The 22,542-nt window shown below is 37.7% G+C and overlaps 1 long non-coding RNA gene across 1 annotated transcript in view; it reads right to left on the bottom strand.

Moving 5' to 3' along the window:
• LOC134417841 (uncharacterized) overlaps window positions 1-18,297 on the bottom strand; it is a 39,762-nt gene extending 21,465 nt beyond the window's left edge. Inside the window, exons 1-3 of the long non-coding RNA XR_010027634.1 lie at window positions 18,084-18,297; window positions 8,273-8,365; window positions 4,524-4,755 (exon numbers count right to left, since the gene is read on the bottom strand). This is a non-coding gene — a long non-coding RNA (uncharacterized LOC134417841). The remainder of the gene's footprint in view (window positions 1-4,523; window positions 4,756-8,272; window positions 8,366-18,083) is intronic.
• Between the last annotated feature and the right edge of the window lie 4,245 nt (window positions 18,298-22,542).

Here is a 22,542-nt window from a genome sequence, read left to right as displayed (position 1 = left end):
AAATATCTTGAGCACAAGAATTACAAAGAGTGGCTTATGTCACTTGGCTTGTTCAGCCTGGAGAAGAGAAGGATGAGGGGGAAGTGCTGACCAATGACAAAGCACAAGCTGTGTCAGGGGAAGTTCAGACTGAACTTTAAGAGAAGGTTCTTAGAGGCTGGTCAGTAAAAACCAACCTGGGAAGGTGGTCACAGCGTCATAGCTTGACTCCCTTTATATAAGTGTGCTGTGTTTTGAGCACAGGCACAAATCTACTGCCATATATTGACATTCAGTCACTGGGAAACAGGCTCTCACAAACCCTTGGAGTGAGCTTAAGGACAGTGAGATGGCTGAGAGCATTAAGCCCAGCCTGATTTTCTTATTCATGTTCCCACGTGTCCTTGAGGTAGTGTCCTTTGCCAACAGAAACGTTCCTAAGAGGACATTGTCTGCCATAAAAAGATGGAATCTGTATCTCTGCTCAATTCTGGCTGACACTGGAACATGCAGAGGGCCCTGCCACACCACAGGAGTCCTAAGGCACCAATAGGGACGCCCTCTATATAAACTAGATGGGTCAAGGCAGATACCTAGCATGGCACTGTGATGCCAGTGAAGAAAATCTCATGTTTTGGGGTTTACAACCTCCTCTGAAGTAAGATTAGGAAATATTTTTTTGGTAATTTTTCTACAGTACAGTGTTGTGAGAATGTGGAGTTGCTCACAGCCTTTCCGAAGATATCTCAGGTATTGTCAGTAAGGTGAATGCAACCTGAGATGTCCAAGAAGGGGAGATAATGGCAGGCTGCAGCCAAGTATTGGATATGTGTATCAATCCAATGGTAAATGAACCAACAAGACGTACAGATTTTAGAAGATTATTGAATAGATGAAAAAAAAATGCCCAGAGCACAACTTTAGTATCTAATTGGCAGGAAAACTATATTTTAAAATTGAAGTAAGGTTTCTGGCACAGCAGAATTCTGAATCTCTGGAAGAGGCTTCACAGAAACTGTTACTTTCTAATATTAGATATTAGTTAACTGTGATTGCAATCTAGTTTTAAATATTGTGGGGTTTTTTCACCTACTGAGAATGGTCTAACTTTCCCACCCATATATGTGCATGCAGCACATAGAAGCCTTTAGTATTTGTGCAATTGCATTGCTCCCTCTAAATTACAAGGATGCACTGGTATGACTTTTTATACTTAGTTCTCTGTTACAAATTAGTGTCTCACACCAAGATTTTTTAATGTGTGGTTGGTTTTTTTAGCTCTGAAGCACAAGTCCATTTTTCAGGAACTAAAACTCATTGCCATTAATGCTGGAAGTTGCATTTGAAAAAAACCTGATACACAGTCTTCAAGGTACTTAAGCAGCCATGCAAGGTAATAACTGCTCCACTGACCTCAATGGGAACAGTCAAGAATACATTATGCACATACTTTCATTACCTTGTTCATTCAGGACCAAAAATCAAGAGATTGTCTTTAATCAAAGACATTTGATTGAAATCACTGGAGTGGGGTGGTAGAAAGAGAGATGAGGATTTCACTTGTACCAAACAGCCAATCTCATGAGAATCTCTGAGAGACAAGGCAGCAAGATAAAGCTGGGGCCTGGGGCTGTGGAACAAAAGTTAGCACACTGTGACAGTCCTCCTGGTATATGGAGCAATGTGCATGTGCTTTGCTTATTCCAGATCTATTTATATGCTTAGTATTAAGATCTGCAATAGATTAATAAATGGATAAAAATATTTTTAAGGAGATTCATATTCTTATTTTTTAAAAAAAGTTGCTGACTCTGAAGCTGGTAACTGGTATCAGATGCATTTAGAAAAATCTACATTTGTCATACCCTGAATCCTATTCCCTTTAGAGGACTGAATGACAGCATTCATTGTTCATTCTATTGTATCTTCAGAACTTAGCTATTTAAAAGGCCAATTCATTTAACCAGAGATTTATTTTCGATTCTTGCTGTATTTTTTCATGTGTAGAATATTTCCCACAGCAACTTCATTTTTTTCCTGGTAATAAGAATTACCCTTGAATCAGGCTCATTCCCTGAATAAGGCTCAGAACAGAACTGCTGAATGTATTATACAATCAACATTTGAAAAATTACTTGTACCTGCCCAAGGCATGCAGAGCCATGGCATGGAGACTCACAGCACCTCCACTGAAGTCACTGGAGTTTGTTGAAAGACAATTGATTTGCCTCAGAATATAGGATTAACGTTATAAACTCTTCTAATTTTAGAGTAACATGCATAGCACATTCAAAATATCCTTAATGTACATATTTTTCTATATTAATTTAATATTTCAATATTGTATATTAATTTTTCTATATTAATTTTAAATTCTTTTTCTTAAAAATAAGATACCTGATGTTGCAGGACACATTAACATATATCCTTTGGAAGAGGCTCATTCTGACTTTCATCTCCTGACCATTTTTAAACAGTTTCTGAGTGGAAAATATTTCTTTACTTAGCAGCTGGATACCCTCAATTTACACTAGAGTTTGCCAAAGAATTTGTAAGACCCATTAGCTTTAATATGCACAGGTGTACCCATCTCATTTTATGGAGCTGCAAGCTAGAGTCAAGTCAAACAAAGACTTGTAAACTTATGGGTAGGTTTATGTGGAAGAGTCTCAATGTTCTCTTCTGAAAATAGTAGGGTATTAGCATTTAACAGATTGGCTTTATAAGTGTTTAAAGAAAAGATACCATCTAGGAACAAAGTGTTGGAAGGGGATTACTGGGTCACTGAGTTGACTCATTTTTCCATTTGCAGGAACTGCAAAATGTGACCAGTCCATTCCCTTATCAAGAGCCATACTAACATTCCTTAACATTTTGCCCCATCTCCCTTCCCAGAAAGCTCTTTCATAATTCCCTGCTGTGATAACCAAAAAATCTCCCAGCTGCCAGCCTAAATGTGTTTACTGACATTTTGTGGTGTTTGTTTTGTTTGGTTTTCCTGTGTTGGTATGTGATGTGCTGGGCAGACAGGACTGATGGCAGCACTACATACTTCAACTGCTTTGGGAAGACTGCTGTGCACAACTTCTATTACCACTGTCATTGTGGAAAAATAGCTGAATATCTATCTAACCCAAAGGACACAGGAGATTAGGACCCATGTAAATAATAATTAATGGTGTACAGTAATATCTGTAAGATATAAACCATGGGCTGGTGTAAGATAGAGATAGAGAGTGGCCTCCCAGATCTGAAACACAGCCACTGAGCTTTGGCCTAGAGGCTGAGAAGCCTCTGTACATTTGGAAGGCAAACAACTTGATCAGAGAATATCTAAATTTAGGGCTGGCTAATTGGTTGTCCAAATAATCTCAAATTAGTTGTGCAGGGGCTGTGTTCAGCCACTGCAGGCAATGAGGGGATGTGTGGAGGACTGGAAGAATAGTCAGGGGTTATGGAATGGGTCTTGGTGAGGAGGAAGCAGGGACCAGTGATGGCTACAGACTTATTGTGGAAGGAAATAGGACATGGGCATTTCAATGGGGAAAAAATGAGGAAAACTGGTTCATTGAGTGGCAACATTTTAAAGGATAGTTCAAGATGAACATTTCCAAAAGTGGTAATAAACTTGTTCATTGCCACGTGATAGTGACAGAAGCAACATTATAACTCTTCCCATGAAATTTAAACAAAAAATGAAATCAGCATTTTAAAAACTGTGTTTGTATGCTTATTTTCAAAATGAACCAAGTATTTTGTTTTGCTAATTTGCTAAAAAAATTAAAACCACACAAGTAATTCAATGCACAGAAGCCAGAGCCATTAAGTCAGAAAGTACAAGGAAGGGATATAACTTTCATAACAGCAGAATTTCAAAAGGGAACACACATTCAGAGGCAGCAAAAAGATAATTGGGATGTCAGGCTTCAGTCAAAAAGAAATTATACAGAAAATACAAGAAGCAAAAATGCTGTAATAGAAGTTCATGGTAAAGAGGAACTGAGTTTCACTACGGATGAATCTTAATCTAAATAATTTAATTTCAACCCTGAGTACTTCAGCTTTTAGGCACCTCTTTTATTTCAAAGTAGTCACTGCCTTGCCATGTTAAGACACAGGTATTAAGTTCTAATGCCCTAGTTTATGCTTTACCTGGGTTCAGAAAAGGAACTGGGAAAAAACCCCCATTAAAATATCAAGACTAATTAAAACAAAGCCACAATCTTTCCAAGGCACCCTAAACACCAGAACCTGGGAGAGCATTTGCAGGAAGTGATACATAATGTGAAAGCTCTTCTCTCTTCACCCTTGTTTAGACATCAACTCCTGGACAGAAAAACTTTTACCTGATACAGTGTGGGCACCTTTAAACTGTAACTGCAACCATTAGAAGAGTGCCAAATACTCCCAAGAGCCAAGTCTCAAATCTTAAAACTCACAGAAAAGCAGCTGAATGATGCCAGCAGGTCAAATTTCTGGATGAAATAGTAAGTAATTTTTTACAATAGCAATCCCAGAACTATCACCCTATTTCTTGCGCATACCTTTGTGCAACCTCCAATGTTGACAGATGTCAGTCTGTGGCAGTGAAATGCCAATGTTTTCACAGCTTCATCTGTCAGCTGAGGGCAGTAAGAGACAAGGCAGTGTTCCAGGTACTCTGTGCCCTTGCAGAACTCAATTACAATGCTTGTACACCAATCCTTTGATCCACTTCCCACACTTCAGTTCTCTAAGTACCTTTCATTAGAAGTGAAGTCATTCTGCCATTGACTTCTAGAAAAAGAAGAAATGCATTAAGGGGCTGTTTTCAATTGTTTGTGTGTTATACTGTGGGTTCATTAGGGTAACATTTATGTAAGTTCCACTGTATGTATTAAACCATGTTGAATTTGGGTTCTTTAAATTGAGCACAACCCAGTAGGTAAAATGTTGTGCTTAGAGAAACAGGCCCAGATAAATTCATTCTACTGCTCTCTGCAAATTCCCAGTTTTGTGCATAACAACTTCTCTTTTAAATGAACAGAAAGCTGTATCTGAATAAATCACTTTTTTTTTCTTTTTTTTGGAAGGGAATGGGTAAGAACCTCAGGACTGTCACTCAAGAGTTCTGGGCTCTGATTTGCTCTGTGGAGCTCTGGCCAATTAACTGTGATACTGATTGACTACAAGTTCTATCCTAGTTTTCAGAATGAATAAACATTTGCAGATAATACTGACTCCAATTCCAGCACCTTTATAACTCAAATACTAGCTTTTTCATGTATTCTGTAAAGCAGACAGTCTTGGAAAATAATAATGGAACTCCTGTGAAAGGTCACTTAGGTTCTTAAAATACACTTTTCTCCTTTGCACTATGAAACTTTTTTTACTTTTCAGCCTGAATCTTTTCCAAGCCTGCAAAACATCACTTCTAGGCTTACAAAGAGAAGTTAGACCTTCTACTGAAACCTTCTCTGGAAACCTCTTGAAAACAGTTGCCTAAAATCACATTTCTTCACTTCCATGTCATAAGGAACACAGGACAGCCTGCAGCTCTACCAGAGGTTTAGCTTCAGTGAGAATCTCTTATCTTCTGTCATGTCCAGCCTCAAACCCTGGTGAGAAGCCTTCAATGTGTCACTGAGCTGGGTTCCAGCCTGCTAATCTTGGCCTAAGGCCAGAGTAATTTGTCATTTACTGGAATAGCAATTCTACCTCTACAGGGAGAACAAGGAAGAACACATAGTGGGTTGAATAAAAACCACTGCTTGCATGAAGCTTTTCAAAGCTTTCAAGAATTAGTCCTGAGGTAAAAAGACTAAGCACCACAGGGATAAATAAAATGTGTGAGCGCACACAAAAATGCATGCATTTTTTATGCACAAATATTATATATTTATATTTATATATATTCTGACAAAATTACCTCTGCAGTAACCAGTACTAACACACAGCTAATTTTTCCTTATGTTACATAGGAACTCACACAATAACACAGGGTTGATCACTAGAAAATATTATTTTTACTATGACAAAAGATTATGTATTTCTGTGTGATTTTCATAAGTGTTACCTAAATAGATGCAAAGAAACTTATCAGATCTGAAATTTGTTTCATAGAGTGTACTTTTAAGATTTTTGTCTATATCTTCACTCTGATTTCGTTCTCTTTTTGCCTATTGGTACAGCTATATCAAGGCAGTTTTTCTCAGCTTTGGGTCCTTGTTTTATTTTACAAAATATTGGAAGTGTCAGTGTTTGAATCTAGGATAGGTTAAAGTGGAAAATTCAGAATCTCTATTAATTGGCTTCTCTACCCTTCCTATTTCAATTTTGGATTTATGGGCTGATTTTCACCTGTAATACAGAAACATTCTACACCCAGCAACTAAATATTTTTCATCCATGTGCAAGAGAAACTGCAATCCTTTCAGAATTAGGCCTCAAATGTGATGACTTAATCACTACATTCTCAGCTAGGGTATGTAACACAGGCTGAAGCCAAGATTTCAATGCCTGTTAGATATGTTTATCTTGTTTTCACTAGCATAGCTTTTCTACATACTTATTTAAAATATCCTTCAAAGTTAGGTTCTGAATTTACTCTTAACTTTAGGAGTACCCCTACATGCTTTTGCAAATAACATTCAAATTATATTTGCAATCAAAAGAGATGGAGCTCTGTTTGCTTACTTCATCTCTGTAACCCTGGTTATATATCTATAGAGAAAATAACAGATGAGGTTGTGAGGATAAATTATGTTTGCAAGACATTTAGTCACTATAAAAAGTCAAATGTCATATGAAGAAAACATAACATTCCAACTTAATTGCACAATTTTAATTGTGCATAAATAAGGCCTGAGGACACACAAACATCAATGAAAAGGTCAAATACTAAATTGCTGTTAATTAAGTGAGCATCATCTGAGTTATGAGTGAACAAGGATCGTGTTTTCAAAATATGGGATCTCATAAGTGTTTACATTCTGTTATAGTACGTAGGAACAGGCAGTGGGATTACAATGGAATTACCCTCTGCAGATTTTCCATAAAATCATATCCTTGGATTCAATTTCCAAAAATGACTGGTCATTTTGTTTTGAGTTACTCTGTATCTCCTCTTCTTTCTCCTGCCTTCTCTAGATCCATGAAAACAGGGCTTCTGCAACTCCCACATGTCCTCCCTGCTGCTGCTTTTTTCCTCAAAAAAATTCAAATTCATTTGGCACACAGGGAAAGCAGAAACACTTCTTTTTAACAGTCATTTTTTTTATTTCTTCTGTGTAATGAGACACCTGAAATAGCTTCTTGGCCATGAGCATGGCACAGCAGAGCAGTGAATATTCTCCTCTGAGAGCAGCAGCACTGGCACCACAGGACTTTCCATGAGGTACACAAGATGCACATACTTGGTCATTAGTAAAAAACATGGAACTTTGCACAGAACATTCATAAAAGACAAGTCAGAATTATTCCTAGAGAAGCAAAAGGCCTGACGTGCACGTTGAGCAACAAGATTCAATCCAGATGTAGCTCTTGTGGTACAACAACTGACTCATTTTTACAATATATGGCTATAAAATGGTGGATGTTGAAGATTTGTAATGGAAAAACTGTAGAAGCTGAGGACTGGGATTATGTGATGGCATTGGCTGAACCTGCAGCCTTATGATCTGCAACTGTTGATTGATACCATTAAATTGTAATTGATACCATTAAAAATCTATTATTTAAGCTTTTCTGTTATATATAGTTAGGAATTATTCTCAGTTACAAAAACAAGTGCTCTTATTTGGATGTCAATTCCTAACAAGATAGATGTTCTTTCTACTACTGTAAAGTTACCCTCTAGTGTTTCTTTCTCATACTGTTTGCAAATACAAAGTAAAATACAAAAACAAAGTAAATCTATGCAATCATATTGAATTTGTCAAATCTCCAAATGGATTTTGGTAAACTTCAACCAACCTGTGATAAGGACAAGTAATTTCACAGTTTAACCATACATTTTGGAAACAGTAATTTCTTTTTCATTCTGAATTTTCAAACCAAGTTGATTTCCTGCCCATTAGGTTCTGCATGGAAGTAAACAGCAGAAAACTGCCCCCTCTTCACCCTTTTCAAGGCAAAATTGAACAGATCTCAGGTATATGGCATTGTAGGAATGAAAGGGGGGAATTTTTGATGTAGAGTGGTGTTATGAAGAATGAAGGATGACATGCAACACCAAAGATCAATTTTGGATATGGTTAGTTTAATGAACTTGGGGTGCTTCCAGGTAACACCAAGAAAAAGGCAAAGTTTTTACCTGAATCCCATTGTCACTGAAGTTTTTGCTTTGTGATATAGAAAGTTCCAATATTTTTCCATGGCAACCAAGAGCTCTCAAACCCTAAAAAATCTGGAAAAATTAATAGAGAAAGGGGAAAAAAATCATCTTGAGAAACAAAGAAACTGAAGAAAGGTAATGTGATGTGAAGTACTTCCACCAAAACACATTTATGTATCTCCACAATTTGGGGTGGAAGAACTTTTTGCAATTTTTTGGGGGGAGGAGGTGTGTTGCTTGTTTAGTTTGGTTTATTTGGGTTTTTTTGTTGGAAGAACAAAATACTACTTGCTAAGACCAAATGTCTTAAAATTGCTGCCTTACCATTAAGGGCTTTATGGCTTCAAGACAATATTTGAAATGGTGCTGTCACACTCAAAAGTGTATGAACAGCCCCCTTATTCAAGACAGTAAGGACTTTCATTAGGACTGCAAAAGGATTTAAAAATGCTTTGTGATTTTTACTGCTTCTACACCAGGAAACTGGGCAATGTTCTGATCCTAAGCGCTCTAATGTAAAGGAAAATTAAGTGTCGATTTTGTAAAACTATTTTTTATAATCACAGCAGAATATCTCTGTAGTTCATATCAATAAAGTAAACTTTACTGGAAAAACAAAAGTTATCCCTTTATTCCATATGGTTAATAAGTTATCTACAATTAGGCTGTGAACAGCACTGCCTAATTGCAGGCAGAGAGGAAGTATCATCCTGAAAAAACAGGCACATGCAGATAGTGTCTGGAACCCAGATGTGGACACAGTAATGATAATGCTGGAAGAGTGCGGCTGGAGTTCAAATTTTGCAGATTCCTGAAATCTCACAAGCTGGATAGATACAAAAAATGGAACAATGAAAGAAGTTTCCAATCCTGGCTACTTATGAAAACACAAAACTTTGCATTTTTCTCAGCAGACGCAGTTGTCTGGTGAAAACTACTTTCAACAGCTTCGTGAAAATCCACAGATTTCAAATTTTTGTTGACCAGAGTGCTCCTATTCAAGACAATAAAATAGTTATGTGCTTAAACCTAAAATGGGTTTATGCCAGAACTTCAATTTCTTACAGCAAAGACTGATGGTTTGATAGGTGTGATCTCAAGGACATAATTTGTTCTTGGATTTTTCTTTATCAAAAGTGGCACCACTTTAATGCACTTGCTAATGAAAAACTAAAGAATACAATGAAGATTTTTTTTGCTAAATGACAATTAATTCTGCTATCACTTCAAGTTAATTTATAATAATTTTATATTACTAAAGTGACATTACATCACAGAAAAACTATTTTCATAAATGAAAATCAATACATTGAGGCATTTTGTTAGCAATTATAGATTTAAGAAAAAGAGTGAAGACTTGAAAGACAAGGAATGTCATTAGGACATTACATAAAAAAACTATGAAACTTTCATTTTTCCAAAAAGAAGCCTCTTCAAACAATCTCTATGCAAAAAACTTGATCTATATGAATTTTTAAACTATTATCTTTGTATCTAACATACATACAAAGGCATCAATTAGTATTAGTTTTATTAGACTTCCTGATTTATTCCTTGATAAATGTCAGGAATCTCCATCCAGGATATTGACCTATTTCTGGAAAATTTCTTCTTCTATACTAAATCTCCTCATATTTATGGAATATATAGTTGGAGCTATCATATTGGAACTCCTAGAAACAAATTCTGGCAAAACAAATACTGTGCAACACACAGACTAGGATCACCCGCTCTAGGATCACCTACTCTCCAAAAGCTCTCCTATTTCTCCTTTAGTGTCAATAAATTACTCCTGTATCTTGGATGCATATTCCATTGCTATGGAGAAATGGAAGACTTTGTCCAGCATCTCTTCTATAGCATATTGTAATTTCCATTTTGAAAACAATTTAAAAAGAAACTTCTTGATCCTCTGTAACAGCTATTTTTTTTCAAGTAATTTTTACATTTTTGTGCTTTTTCAGTTATTTTGTACCATAAGGCCTACAGACATTTGCAGAAACTCATTTATAATTATTTCACCATGGTTTCTGTGGGTAAGAAAATTACTGTTGACTGTACCAGTTGGTGAGGGTCTTCACTTGGCTAGAGACAAAAGCCACCTGAGGCTATGACACAGCAAGGAATAACTCCTCATTATTTATATTCTCATGCTGAAGTCTCTGCCTTTCTACTGCAGACTACAATGAATGTATTGTCTCTCTCTAACAACAACTGTGCGCTAGGATATTTCCAACTTCTTCTGAGATTTCTGTCCACATATCTCTTTGCAACCTTCAGGGTCAGCATCTGTAATGTATCTTTGTTCCACAGATATACAGATGTTGCTTCCTGTTCATACTCCAAACCAAACAGATGACTCCAATGTGACTCCAGGCCTTGGACAGCTCTTAAGAGGTGTCTCCCACCATCTATGCCTGAGCCTTTTACTATTCAATTACTTAATTTATCCTCTAAAATGCTCAGATTTTTTGCACAGATTAGCCACAGTCAGGCACCAGTGTCATGGATTGAACACTAAAAGAGAAAAAAGCAATTCTTACCATGCAGATTTATTTTGCTATTAAAAATTCACATGTGTCAGGACAAAGTTGAGATTCACATAGTAAAAACCTCAGGGAAATGGGTAAGCAAATGTAACTGTACTGTTTCTAATACCTGAGCTAATGTGATGGTGGGCCAGACCTGTTTTCAGGAACTGCAGGGACATTTTTCTCTTGCAGTGTAGAAATCCCACTGTATAACACATGCCATAAAATTCAATTTCCATACCTAACACCATTTGTGGTTAGACCAGGTCATAGTTTACAAGCTATGATTGCCAGTGTTTCTTGAGACAATCCAGATGACAGGGATTCCATTGTGACAAAATATCCTGTAACAACATCAAGCCTGATTTTCCACATTGCTGAGTACTTTTAATTGCAGCTGATTTGCATTGGGACTCCAGGTGCTGGCACATCTGACATTGATCACAATGACTCTGTTTTAGTATTTGCTATTTTTTATAGCATTAAGTTTCTGAGTCTCCAGATTAAATGCTCTCTTTCTCCTGTCTCCTAAACAAGCTGGAATTTGGAGCCCACTTAAATATACTTTAACTTTTTCTTTTCCCTGCCTTGGGAATGTGTGGGATTTGTCACATCCTTTCCTTTGGAAATCAAATGCAACTAATTCATTTGCAGTCTGTAGCTGGTTATACCTAATAGACTTAATGATATATTTTTCTTAACTGTTACAAGGCTATTCCTCAGTCCTAATGTCCTAATTTTCTAACAGACTAAAAAGCAAAGCCAGACTATGGGTTCAAGTCACTGCAGATTCAGAATCCCACTAAGAGTGCTAAAAGAGTGCTAAGAGTGCTAAAAAATTCCTCTAGATTATTGTGGAAAATCAAAATGCCATTTTTGTTTGAGCAGGGTTTTCTTCCCCTATTTAGAAACTTATTATTAAAATATTAGTAAATATTTGTGTTGCAGCCTGGCCTTCAGGACCAGTCAGGATTTGAAGATCATTAACACATAAGAAGTGAAAATGCAGCTAAGTGCTTACTCATTCATATAACCTCTGCTCTGGACTACCCAGGGATTGCAAAGCATGCCCAACTTTAAACAGCACACACCAGCAACTCATCCAGAAGAGAGAATGGGGCCTTAAATAATTACAGCAGAAAACTTCATGCATGAGAGTGCCACAGCACATGCTGCAGTTTGAGGCAGCCACAACACACAGAGCATCACCATACAATATCAGAAAGCTTCAAGCATCAGCCCATACAGAGCAACACCATTTCAGAAGGGTTTAAGCATCTGCTTTTCTTGTTCTTTAGCCCAACCTTTGATACCCCCATGTTGATGCCCTGCCCCTGTGTGCCCTCTGTTCCCTTTGGTGTTGGTCAGTGCCCCTGGGCACTCCCTGGCTCATTGCTGTCAGTGCTGCTCACAGCTGTGCCCACTGGGGATGGGGCTCATCCCAATCACCACCAACTGCACCTAAATGACAGTCACTGCAGAAGAAAGTAGAGAAGCAGAGAATATTTCTCTGTGTGCTTTGTACATCCTTTTATCCTTGATTTCAGAAGCGATTCAGAGTTGTTCCCATTTTCGAAGTATTGTACCTATTTTTTATGTTTCAGGCTATTTTTTTCTTTCTCATTATTACACTGCATATAACTCACCCCTGACATTAAGCTTCTCCATTAAGCTTGCCTCAGCCTATGTCAGGGCTGTTTTTGTTCCTGGATGCTTTATGTAACTCAGGAGTCAAGTAAGCTTATTTTATTATTCTTTGCTATGTTTTTCTGTCTAAATCCTGCTTGATTAAAGACATTTTCTTCAAATGTCCTAATACTTTTATACCAAATTACTTTTCTAATGTTCCAGGAATATGGGTGGTCCAGGCCATATGCATCAGCAGCTTGTGTTGGAAGGAGGGAAGTGGGGCAGCTGCAGGCTCTCAAAATCACCCTGGGAGCAAAGCTGCCAGAACCTTGTCATGTAGACATTGGGGAGAAATCAAGGCATTCTAACAAACATATGGAGAGTGTAAGAATAAAATTTGTGACTAGAGCTGCTTCTCTAACCCATGGAAGCAGTTCCAATGAGTCTGTTTTCCTAAGACAGATTTTGGTCCTAAGTGCTGATGCTACCATCTCTGTAATAGAAGCTCATATCCCTTGCATATATTGTAAATCATTTTAGAGTGTTATCTAAAATTTTTGTAATGTTATATCTGCATTCAAGGACACATTCACCATACTCACAATTTAAAACAATATAGTCCCTATTGCAAGGAGTTTAGAGGAGCAAAACATGAAGCAAAACAATGAGGGATGGAAGCATAGCTAAAAAAAAAGAGAATCTTCACAAGGATTTTAAACTATTTTTCTTTCAAAGAACTTAAAATCTTTGTCTAATATTTTCATTTCTAAGATTCTTTTAAGTTTTCTATAATTTTAAGAAACTAATCTTGAGTACTTCAAGAATGACAGAACCTGATGTCCTTCTACGATAAAAAAATATTAAAAAGTGTGTTGTTTAAAAAAATTTTGAATAAAGGAAATATTTTCTAAAATGTAAAAGGATGAATGCTAAAATTAAAGAGTGAAAAAATTAGTATTTAAAATGTAATTGTGTGGGGTTTTAATTTAATACTATGTATTTTCTGAGAGTAAGAGCAATATAGTCAAAGCCCTAATGAAAAAAGTACAGAAATTGCATTATACCACCAATTCCTCATATGCTTGAAGTTCACTTCCTTTTCATTGCATATTTGGTTTTGTTAATGAATGGTCTTATTTAGCAAGATGCTTAAGCAACATGCAACTTAAACATGACATGAATTAATTCCCTTTTTCTACCTAGTATTCACAAGTTTCCCTAGGCAGATTTTTTCATGCAAAATGTACAACTTCCTATGCAATATCAAAATCTGAACATATGCAGTGATTACTTTTATTCAGTTTCCAATTTTCATTTGAGAAGTAGGCTCAGGATAAGTATAATAAACTCCTGCAAACATTAGACTTTTAATATCTGTGTTTGAAGAAGCAACAGAAGAGAAAGGCATCAACACTGAGGGAAAAACTTCCATTTTGATTAAGTCATACCTGAGACACAAATATATCAGAAAATATGGCTCTATTGTATCTTTTCTCCACTATGTTCCCTTAAGTATGTGTCAATCCCTACTGCAAGAAATTCTGCTCTGCTTTGAGGGCAGAAGGATTCTGCTGTCATTTGAAAAATCAGAAAGGAAAATTCTCTTTTGTAGTGCAAATCTAAGTTGCACCTTCTTAGTTTAAAACACCTAACAGCAAGACAGGAAAAGCAAGAAAGATCCACAGCATAGACTGCAGGAAAGCACATGAGCTTTACAATTTTTCTTTATTTAACACAGCATATGGGTGTTGATTACTGTACATGTAACAGTGCTCTCTGTTGCAATTTCAAACCAACACTTAACCTAAGCTGACAGAGATCACAGTATGACTTCCTCTATAGGCTAATAAAATGTATAATATAAACCCAAAGCATACAAATAGTAGCTTGTTATAAAGGAGACTGATAGGTTTCCTTTTATCAAGTAGAGTTTTAACACTAGGAAATGTATTTAATATTTAATGTATTTATTTTATATGTGCATGAATTTTACATGCCTAAATACAGCAAACAGCTAAAACCACAGTTTTTTCCTACTATAACTCATAGAAATTACAAAAATTAAAATGCTCAATTTATCTGTCTTGTGGGAGAGAAAAAACTGCAAGCCTTAGCAAAACAGTGTGAGCAAAAAAGCTTGGATTGTTGCCAAGGTCATGGGTTGTGCTATGTGAAAACTAGAGTAAGAAGAAACACAGCATTTTAAAAGGCTTGCTGTGGCAAACAAAGAGAAAAAAACCCATTTTTGTTGTAACACTGTGGGACTAAATTCAAGGCAGCATAAATTTCATTCAGATATAATTTTGTGATATTTTAAATATCACATTAAGTGAAGTCTTCTTGGATTCCCTAACCCTCTTTATTTAGCTTAAGTTTTTTTCACTTTCTGGCCTCCATAAAAGATACAGGCATTTTAATTTTTTTTTTTTCACATTCTAATTTTTTTTTTTGCACAAAACTTGTGTTACAGCCAAATAATCAAGTTCTTAGTAAGAATTGTGTCTGGACAGTGACTGAGTGAGTAGTCTCTATGGAAAGTTTTCTTGACAAGGACTCTTAGATTTCTGTGTTTGGTTCAAAGAGTTTGTCCCAAAAGTAAAAGTAACATCCTTCACAAGGCAGGACCTGCCAATGTTTAACCTGACTCCCCTCAGTGCTCTTTTTTCTTTCCAGTTTTAGCAGCTTGACATATTGAAGATACCTTGTTAGTAATTCTTTCATTGGCAATTGTTTTCTAGACCACAATGGAGAGCAGTGCCTCAGTTGGAGCTAACACTGAGCTCTCTCAGCTCAGCTCCTGAAGAACCTTGTAGAAATGGCCTTACACTTACACTCCATCACTGACCCCAAAAGAGAAATGTAGGCAATATTTATAACAAGTCAATATACAATTTGCAGCCAACATTGAAGGTAAACAAAAATTAACGATGGCATTTTTAAACTAGATCTTTAAACCCCCAAAAGAGTGAGAATAACTAATTGCTTAATTAGAAAGATGCTGCTCTTTGGAATGGCTGAAAAACTGAGCTTTCTGAAAAAAAGTCTGTTGGAGATAATGAGAATTTCCATTAGCTCCAGCACTCAGAAATGATCACCACTCCAAGTGACAGAGTTGGGAAACAAATCTAGAAAGACTCAGAACCTGTTTAAACATTTCATTTGCACTAATATACTTTTTTAATTTAAGGAACTGATATAACTTTAAGGAAAAATGATCTTCTAGCACAGCAGCAGCAAGAGTCACCAGCAGCATTTGTGTGCAACAGCAGTTCTGTACCCTGCGTGGAGTTATCCTGAGTCCTTCCTCAGAGTGTTTCACCTAATCAGTTGCATATCTTGCACATAGCTAACTTACACACAGAGGTTATAAAAATGAAGTAGATAGAAAAGCTTTCAGCCAAATTGAGAGATTTGTAGACCTGACTACAGGTCTTTCAAAACTACAGATGTTTCAATACAGTACAGATCTCTGGTATGTTTAACATTACTGTACAATTAGCTTTTCAATGCATTCCCAGAATTTCTTTTGTGTTCCCTGATGAATAAAAACTTAATCCCAGAATTCTGTAGGATAGAATCATATTTTGGCTTGTATAGTTTGTTGCAGCACAAAGAATCACTGCAAATCCCAAAGTCCCAGTGCTACTAATGAACTGATAACCTGAACAGGGCCTCATTGTGTAACCACAAAATATAGTAGAAGCTAGAATTCATAAAGTCACCCTGCAATAATTCAACCACTGTGACAGTTTGGGTGTTATTTCACAGTGCAGTTGGTTTTCATTCAAGAGGACAGATAAATTTAAGAAATGCAACTTCAGAATAGCAAACTTTTATAAAGTCCATAAAGAATGCTGAGCCTGGCAACAAAGCCAGCTGAATTTGAAAGGTTAATATTCTGTAACCACACTGAGATTGAGAGCTGAAATGGCCACATTATAACTTTTTAAATAGTCAAGGCATGGATACACAGCTGATCAACTATGTGACAACACAAGCTATACACTGCTTTATCATACAAGAGGACAAGAATGCCATCATTCCTAAACTGGAATTATGTGCCAGGGACATGAGCCACTACATTGCCTGTGTCCATTTTTAGACATGTTTTTATTCACATCTCTTAATTCTAAAAATCATGACCTATTAATTTTCTTTCTTCAGTTTTCACATGTAGTGATTTCCTATAATTTAGGAATTCTGATTTGGTAGATTCGAAATTCCCATTCTCCATCCCCCTGGGCCACTAAGGGGAGGGGACAGAGAATCCAAAGGTGAAGCTCAGCCCAGGAAGTAGAAAGGGGTGGGGTGAAGGTGTTTTAAGATTGGTTTTATTTCTCATTGCCCTACTCTGATTTGATTGGCAATAAATTAATTTCTTCCTCTGGGTCAAGTCTGGTTTGCCTGTGGCAGTACCAGGTGACTGATCTCTCCCTGTCCTTACCTTGACCCACAAACTCTGCTGTATTTTCTTTGTCCTGTCCACTGAAGTGGTAAAGCAGCTTTGGTGGGTACCTGGAGCCCAGGGTCAACACACCAATGAGTTTAAATTTGTTAAAATCTGTTACTTTGCTAATGCTGACACATTTGAAAGTGTCTGGAAAAGCAATAAAATGAGTGGATTTCTACAATACCTTTACTAGTGGTTAAAAAATTTTGTCATGATAATCCAGCCATTCTTTGGCAGTAGAAGCAATAGACACGTGCAAGCACACTCAGAGCCCATGATTTGGCTGACAGACTGGAAAACCCAGCCTGCTAAATGTTAAACCAGAAAATGCAGGCAGCTGTCCCACCTGCCCAGCTAAACCACCAACAGGGTAATGTGGTATTATTGCTCCAGCACTTTTCACTTGCTCCTCCAGGCAATATTATCAGATTTTTATATGCCAACAGGCACAAAAAAAGCTCTTGTTACACTTTAAAGCAGAATCCCTAAAACTACCCAGGGTGTCAGAAACTTTAGGTACAAAAGCAATTCCAACTTCTTTGTACTATTTTATAGGTCTTTCAATTTTGAAATGTTTATAAACTTTGCCTTCCCCATTCTCTCTCACCTTTGACTCTAACACTGTACCACAAAACAGGGATCAAATGTCCAGCTTTGGAACTCCTTCCATTTGCTTTTGCTTCTAGAAAATACATTCTTTCTCTATATTCATTACCATGTTTTCTTGATAATTGTAAAAAATTGTCAATTTTATTTACTTCTTACTATTTGACAGTAATAAAGTATTACTTCAATATTCACAAAATTAAATATTATCCAAGTTTCAAGAGAATTGTGACAATGGAATTGTGACAATGGAATTGTGACAATTGTCTTTGGTTATCATATTCTTTTTCATAGCCATATTCCAGCACTATAATATGCCATGGCTATTAAGTGACACTACATCAACAGTTAATTGTTTTTTGCTTGAACTGGAATAACAATGAATGAATTTTTGAAAACACGATACAGGAACAAAGTTATATGTATACAATATTTTTCAAAACATTAAGATATCTATACTTAGATTCTAAGAATTTATTTGTAAAACAGAAAGATGTGTTAACAGGACTTATTATAAGTAAAATTAACTTTAGAACAATCCCTTTGCAACAGTTACAGAAATGTGATCTAGTACCTTGTGCAGTCTGCCATATTCAGTACAAGAATTTGCTTCAATGGTGAAGTCATCTTAACACCAGCCTCTGTAATCCACTGGCAATCAGCCACATGAATGTGCCTCATGTAGGGGCAGCATTTACTCATCAGCTTGAAACTTAAATCAGCATTTTGCTTATTTCCTGTTGAAACATTTAAGATGCGAGTTACACATCTGACATACATTAAAAGCATGATCCAAATACCCACTGAAATCAACTGAAATATTTATTTCAAATTTTCTGAATGAATTGCAAAAATACATAATCCTAATATTTTTTTTATCATTATACTAACCTTCAATGCTGACCTTCAAAAGTTTACATTCTGCAAGGGCTTTACAAGTTGTGTCAGAAAGTGTTGGAGAGTCAAGATAGACAACAGACATTACCTGTTGACATTTTTCAACCAGAGCTTTTGAAGAAAAAAGGTGAAATTAAACATTCATATGTTCATGCTGTCGTGTAGGAAAAAAAGATCAGCAAATATTCTCCATATAATATAAAAAGTTACAATTTCAAACAAATAGTTATAATCCATGTAACAGTAGCTTCCAGAGAGTGAGTGGCACATAAAACACTGGAATTCTCCATATGGTTATTATGTTTGGAAACACAAGGAAAAGAAGCAAGTACCTGGAGACATGAAGTATGGCAGACCCCAGAGACAGTGATATAGTGAACAATCACTTTTGCAGAAGCCTGGAAGTTCTTTTTTGATAGGCAAAATCAGTAGCAGAATGCTGTTCCCACATGTTATAGTTGCTTAACCACTGAAAGAAATGAAATGCTCTTGTTTATAAACTGGAAGACCATAATTCAAACATACCAATGAAAAAAGAAGACAAGACAATTGAAGTTTTCTGACAGTGAATGCAAGTGAGCAAGATTTATAAGCAAATTCAACAGTAGTAAAAAATTCTTTTGCTTAGAACTTCTCCTCTTGAATTGATTCTTACTTCTTTGAAGTCATTTGAGAGGATAGCTCAGTTCCAACATCATAAATTTTCTCAAAAAGTACAGTTTATTTTCAGTTTCTAAAAAATACATCTGTCTGTAAGAGTTAACAGTTTGCTGATTAGCAAATCTTGAATCCAATTGCAGCCATTGGCAGTATTTTTGAAGACATCAGCTCAAATTTACACAAGAAATTAAATGTTTATGTCTTAGCAAGCCTAACAAAAACAGTACAGGAAAAGCTTGAGATCTTCTCAATGCTTTAACATCTTACCTAGGCACATGGATGCTCACTAAAACAAGAAATGCATTTATCTCACTAAAAGAAAAACAGATACATATTGCTCTGAAATTTAAACATAATCTAAGGGATCTGTTAAAAAAATGTGTCCTCTAACCTATAGTCAGGTTCAACATTTTCTACAGCTGAACCATTTATGGAAGTGGCAATGAATCTTACCGTCTCATTGTTCTACCTTTGTTTTCCCAGTTTTATGATTTATGCACCTATGGTAGATGTTGAAATTCAGTTTGAAGCAAGTTCTGAATGTAATAAATTATCTTCATTATTTCTTTCCAGATCCACAGTAAAATGTGTGTTGGATTCAGAGTGGGTACAAGGAAAGGTCCTCTGCAGTCACAATAATATTGAGCTCTTCTACAGAATCCTTCATGCAGGACCACAACGACAGCTCTGCCTACTCCAACAGCGCAATATTCAATGAAATCACAAATGGACTGATGCATCTGTCAATTCAGTTTACTCCAGGGAGACAATTTTTTAACTGCTAAATTCAATAGATGTCCATTCACTCTTGGGCAAACAGAATGTTTCTTTTCACATATAAATGCTGTGCAAATGACAATTTCTTTTCAGCTTCTACACAAAGTATAGATGTGAACAATTCCTCCCCATGAAGTCTCCTTGATATTTGCATGTAGAGATCTCACTGTTTTCCAGGCTTTTGAAGGTGTGTAGTATAACAGTTGATGGTTGAACTTGGGGATCTTAGAGATCTTTTCCAACCTTAATGATTTTATGATTTTATAGTAACCCTGTGCAGCTCAGACTACAGCCCCAGGAATTCAATTGCAAAACATCCACAGAAAAAAAAAAAAAAAAGTAGTCTGGCATGTCCTCCTGGGTACCAAATAAGGCCTGTGGAGAGAAGAATCCAAAGAAGGAATCTTGTAATATAAATAGACTGAGAGAGATTTTTGTTGTGCCCCACCTCTCCAGCTGCAGCGGAAGCATGAGGTGCTTGGCTACCTTGCCTGAGGGGAGCAGCAGTGCAAGGCACAGGCTCTGCTCAGGCTGGGAGCAGCAGAGCAAGGCACAGGCTCTGTTCAGGGTGGGAGCAGCAGTGTAAGGCACAGGCTTTGCTCAGGGTGGGAGCAGCAGTGTAAGGCACAGGCTTTGCTCAGGCTGGGAGCTGCAGTGCAAGGCACAGGCTTTGAACAGGGTTGGAACAGCAGTGCAAGGTACAGGCTTTGCTCAGGGTTGGAACAGCAGAGCAAGGCACAGGCTCTGTTCAGGGTGGGAGCAGCAGTGCAAGGCACAGGCTTTGCTCAGGGTGGGAGCAGCAGTGCAAGGCACAGGCTCTGCTCAGGGTGGGAGCAGCAGTGCAAGGCACAGGCTTTGAACAGGGTTGGAACAGCAGTGCAAGGTACAGGCTTTGCTCAGGGTTGGAACAGCAGAGCAAGGCACAGGCTTTGCTCAGGGTTGGAACAGCAGAGCAAGGCACAGGCTTTGCTCGGTGGGAGCAGCAGTGTAAGGCACAGGCTCTGTTCAGGGTGGGAGCAGCAGTGCAAGGCACAGGCTTTGCTCGGTGGGAGCTGCAGTGCAAGGCACAGGCTTTGCTCAGGCTGGGAGCAGCAGTGCAAGGCACAGGCTCTGCTCAGGGTTGGAACAGCAGTGCAAGGCACAGGCTTTGCTCAGGCTGGGAGCAGCAGTGTAAGGCACAGGCTTTGAACAGGGTAGGAGCAGCAGTGTAAGGCACAGGCTCTGCTCAGGGTTGGAACAGCAGTGCAAGGCACAGGCTTTGCTCAGGGTGGGAACAGCAGTGCAAGGCACAGGCTTTGCTCAGGGTTGGAACAGCAGTGTAAGGCACAGGCTTTGCTCAGGCTGGGAGCAGCAGTGCAAGGCACAGGCTTTGCTCAGGGTTGGAACAGCAGTGCAAGGCACAGGCTCTGCTCAGGGTTGGAATAGCAGTGTAAGGCACAGGCTTTGCTCAGGCTGGGAGCAGCAGTGCAAGGCACAGGCTTTGCTCAGGGTATGAATGTTGTCCGACACCACTAGCAGACAGGAGATGGTCACAGAAAAGCAAGCCAGAAACTGAGCAGCAGCTGGTCACCCATCTCAGCATGGTAACAATCCAACAGGACATTGGTGGATTGTTCTGTCATATGGATAAACTTTAATTTAAACTGTGCCATATGGATAGAACTTTAATTAACATGACTTTATGAGGACATGCTCCCAGTTCTTGCACTTCTAGTCTCTAGCATTAGTAGCATATGACTGGTCCCCACTACTACTTATCAGTGGAAACTAGAATGAAGCCTGCTTTACTTCTATCTTACACTGAGTGAGGAGATTCACACCTTGGGTTTCTGGCTCCTCTTTCTGAAAATTAAGCATTTGGGTTCCTTTTGCACATGAGATGTTTTGAATGGAGTGAATGTCTTTAAGTTATAATCAAGGCAGACTGTCTTTTCTTTTCTGGCATAATGCCTTATCTTTTAACTTATGCCCAGACTGGCTTGCTCTTTATTTTCAGGCTGAAGTGGCCTTTAAAACAGATTCTTTGTCAATTGTTTTAAATACTTTGATGTTAAATATCTTTTCTTAAAGTTCTGTGGCACTCTTTGCACATTTTTCTTTGTGCAAAGGGATACCAGCCCAGAGGGAAACTGACTTTGTGTCTGTCAAATGTATTCTTAGACTTAAAGTGTTTGTGCAGATCTCACATACAGACAGACAGACAGACAGACAATATGGTGTGGCTCATAACACACACTGGCACTTTTAGCACTGTGGATGCAAATAATCTGTTGTGTTTTGAGTTCAGGACAAGTGTAGCATATTTGCTTTTCTACAGTGGGTCTGTAACAGCCTGCAAAATGACAGAATGAAAACTCTACCATCCAAATAAATGGAGGAAACATTTTACTGGTCATGCATGGTGATATAAATCCCATCAAGTCCCATCCCTCTGACAGCTGGCTGTGGTCAAGGTGGGGTCTAACGTGGTGCAGCTGTGTTATCCTGGATCAGGCTTCTCCAGGAACAGATGTACTCTAAGCAGCAGATGAAGAAGGAAAAAGAGCAGAATCTTGTTCTGAGGCTGCAGGGAAGGTGGCAGAGAGGGATTATAAAGAAAGAACCATCTCATAACCACAAGCAGGTCAGAGCATGTAAAGCCTGTTGCTGCACTCCAGGCTCTCATACCACGTCCAACTGAGATGAGTCTGTTGGACAAA

Source organism: Melospiza melodia, chromosome 4 (assembly GCF_035770615.1).
Source record: "Melospiza melodia melodia isolate bMelMel2 chromosome 4, bMelMel2.pri, whole genome shotgun sequence".
In the NCBI taxonomy this organism is placed as follows: domain Eukaryota; kingdom Metazoa; phylum Chordata; class Aves; order Passeriformes; family Passerellidae; genus Melospiza; species Melospiza melodia.
Note: the sequence above shows the minus strand (reverse complement) of the source record. Positions and strands in the feature narration are given on the sequence as shown.